The 3,591-nt window shown below is 44.6% G+C and overlaps 1 non-coding gene across 1 annotated transcript; it reads left to right on the forward strand.

The window, feature by feature from the left end:
* Positions 1-3,030: 3,030 nt before the first annotated feature.
* TRNAT-CGU (transfer RNA threonine (anticodon CGU)) lies at positions 3,031-3,103 on the forward strand. Its single transcript has one exon. It is a non-coding gene; the product is annotated as a tRNA-Thr (tRNA).
* The last annotated feature ends 488 nt before the right edge of the window (positions 3,104-3,591 follow it).

Below are 3,591 nucleotides of genomic sequence, written 5' to 3' on the forward strand. Positions count from 1 at the left end.
TCGGCCTGTGCAATGCCCCAGGCACATTCGAACGGATGCTAGACACGGTACTGCGGGGATTAAAATGGAAGACCTGCTTTTGCTATCTGGACGACATTGTCATTTTTTTGTCGAGCTTCTCACAGCACCTGGAACGGCTAGACGAAGTCCTCACGTGTTTAGCAAAGGCCGGTCTCCAGCTCAACACTAAGAAGCGTCGGTTTGCCAGTCACAGCATCAAGGTATTAGGTCACGTCGTCAGTAAACATGGCTTTGAGCCCGATCCCGACAAAATTGCCGCGGTACTGCACTTTCTTACACCAACCACACAGAAGGACCTCCGCAGCTTCCTTGGCTTAGCGTCGTGTTTCCGCCGCTTTGTACGCGATTTAGCTACTATTGCGGCTCCTCTGCACAAACTTCTGACCACGAGCGCACCCTTTGTCTGGTCGGATGACTGCGAAGCCGCTTTTCACACCCTCATGCGATGCCTCACATCACGGCCAGTGCTTCGCCATTTCGACCCTGCAGCACCTACTGTGCTACACACTGACGCAAGTGGACTTGGCATTGGTGCTGTCCTTCTTCAGCGGAACCACGCTTCCGAAGAACATGTCGTGGCCTACGCGAGCTGTACTCAGTCACCTGCTGAGTGAAACTACAGCATCACTGAGCAAGAATGTCTCGCAGTCGTGTGTTCCATACAATAGTTTCGTCCTTACTTTTACGGCCGGCATTTCACAATAGTGACTGACCATCGTGCTCTGTGTTGGTTATCGTCTCTCAAAAATTTGTCGGTACGCCTTGGCCGTTGGGTGCTACGATTGCAAGAGTATGACTACAGCGTCACATATAGGTCTGGCCGAGAGACAAGATGCCGACGCTTTGTCCCGTTGCCCGCTCTCGCGAAGCGCCAAAGTGTCACCTTCCATATGTTCGTCACCACCCGCCAAAGTGACCAAACAGACGGCTGCTGCTTCGAAACAGTTAGTTGCCTCGGCGGAGCTTCTTTCGTCCACAGATCTCGCCTCGCTCCAACATGCCGATATCTACTGCGGCACAATCATCGATCGGCTCACTGGCTTATCGCGTGCTCCAAACAGCCGCCTAAGACGACAACTTGCCCGTTTCAACCTTCAAGAGGGAACATTATGTCGGCAAATTTACCAACCTCTCAGTAACCAATGGGTTCCCGTCATTCCTCGCTCACTTTGTCTGGAAGTTCTACAAGCGTTTCATGACGATGCGACAGCTGGCCACTTAGGGTTCCACAAGACCTACGACCGCCTCAGGACTCGCTGCTTTTGTCCTGGCCTCTCCACTTCTGTCCCCAAGTACATCGCTTCCTGCGCGGCATTCCAGCACCGAAAACGTACCACGTCTCTTCCCGCGGGGCCACTGCAACCACTGCCGTGCCCGGCCACTCCCTTTGAATTTGTGGGCATAGACTTGTAGGGACCTCTTCCGCTTACGCCAGCCGGTCACCGTTGGACTGTTACTGCCGTAGACCACCTTACTCGCTACGCGGAGACGGCAGCTCTTTCATCTGGTGCTACCTCTGAAGTAGCCGATTTTTTCCTTCGCGCCATTATTTTACGACATGGCGCACCGCGTGTGCTCCTTAGTGACCGTGGCAAGACATTTCTTTCACATGTCCTTGCTGAAGTCTTACAGGCCTCTAACACCATTCACAAGACCACATCAGCGTATCACCCAGAAACTAATGGTCTGACTGAGCGTTTTCACCGAACTTTGTCCGACATGATCTCTATGTACGTGCAACCGGATCACAAAAACTGGGACACAATACTTCCTTTCGTCACGTTCGCATATAACACTGCCATACAGCCTACGACGAATTTCAGCCCTTTTTTTCTCGTGTATGGCCGTGTACCGACTTTTGTTCTGGACACCACCTTTTTGTCCACATCTTGCAATCCATCTTCATCTCTCCCGGAAGAGTTCACCGCTCGCGCCGCCCGCTGCCGTGAAATCACCCGCGCCAACACTGCTGCCATTCAGGACAAGAGAAAAATCGACATTGATGCGAAGCGTCGAGTTGTTGTGTTCCGCGCAGGCGACGAAGTTTTTTTGTGGACACCTGTTCGTGTACCTGGGCTCTGCGAAAAATTCCTTCACCGATATCTTGGTCCATACACCATCCTGGAACGAACATCTGAAGTCAACTATCGCGTTGCTCCTGTCAACGCGGCTTCTGATCGTCGTCGCCGCCACACCGAGATCGCCACGTCTCTCGACTGAAACGATATATTCGGCGTCCCAACCCTTTCTAACTGGCTGCTCTCTTTCGCGAAGGGGGGAAAATAGTGTGAGCGCTGACTGTGTACTTCATCTTTATCTGTATGACCAAACCATTGTAGTGTCACGCGGGCTGGCTCTCTGGCTCGTGCGCCTGGATCAAAAAAAGGATAACCTGGTTGCTGCCGTACCGGACGTGGTCTCATAATATATATATATATATATATATATATATATATATAATCAGAGTTTGTTCTGGCTACCGTAATAAAAATTATAAATTTTGAAAATAGTGCAGTATTTAAAAGAAAACAATCATTTATTTATTTATTCCTAACTCTTTCGGCTGGTGAATCAGCCTTGTTCGGAAGATCTAAGCGAAATGTCCTCCAAAGAAGGCTGGTCCAGCAGCCGAAACTGGTAGTATAAATAAATAAAATCTTCTTTTTTCCTATACTGCAATATTCTTGATGTTTATATTAAATATATATATATATATATATATATATATATATATATATATATATATATATATATATATGTATGTATGTATATATATATATATATATATATATATAAGGGAAAGAAGTGTATACCTAAGGGCTCGTTTTTCCGTGTTTTAACACAATATTAATGAGATATAACAGACAGTAATGCCAAGGAATGTACAGGGGAAGTTATTAGAACCAATGGAATGTAAATAAGAAGAAAGAAGAAAGAAAAGTGGATGAAAAAATTACCAACTGTGAGCAGGAATCGAACCTACGACCTTCGAATTACGCGTTCGATGCCGCTGTGATAGCTCAGTGGTTAGAGCATCGAACGCGTAATTCGAAGGTCGTAGGTTCGATTCCTGCTCACAGTTGGTAATTTTTTTATCCACTTTTCTTTCTTCTTTCTTCTTATTTACATTCCATTGGTTCTAATAACTTCTCCTGTACATTCCTTGGCATTACTGTCTGTTATATCTCATATATATATATATATATATATATATATATATATATATATATATATATATGTATATATGTATATATATAAATATATATATATTCATATATATATATATATATATATATATATATATATATATATATATATATATATATATATATATATATATATATATACATATATATATATATATATTTAAGAATAACTTGGGTTGCCGCAAGCGCATAGGTATAAAAGCAGCTGTGCTTTCACAAACCAACTTGTTTATTATACCTCGAAAAAGAGGGCGCTCCCGTCGATACGTCGGTTGAATAAAGAAGCTGTTATGTGAAAGTGCATCTACTTTTATACTTATATATATCGCAATACGTCTTTCTTTTTGCGTCCCGAGGGCGTCTG

Source organism: Rhipicephalus microplus, chromosome 3 (genome assembly GCF_043290135.1).
Source record: "Rhipicephalus microplus isolate Deutch F79 chromosome 3, USDA_Rmic, whole genome shotgun sequence".
NCBI lineage: Eukaryota > Metazoa > Arthropoda > Arachnida > Ixodida > Ixodidae > Rhipicephalus > Rhipicephalus microplus.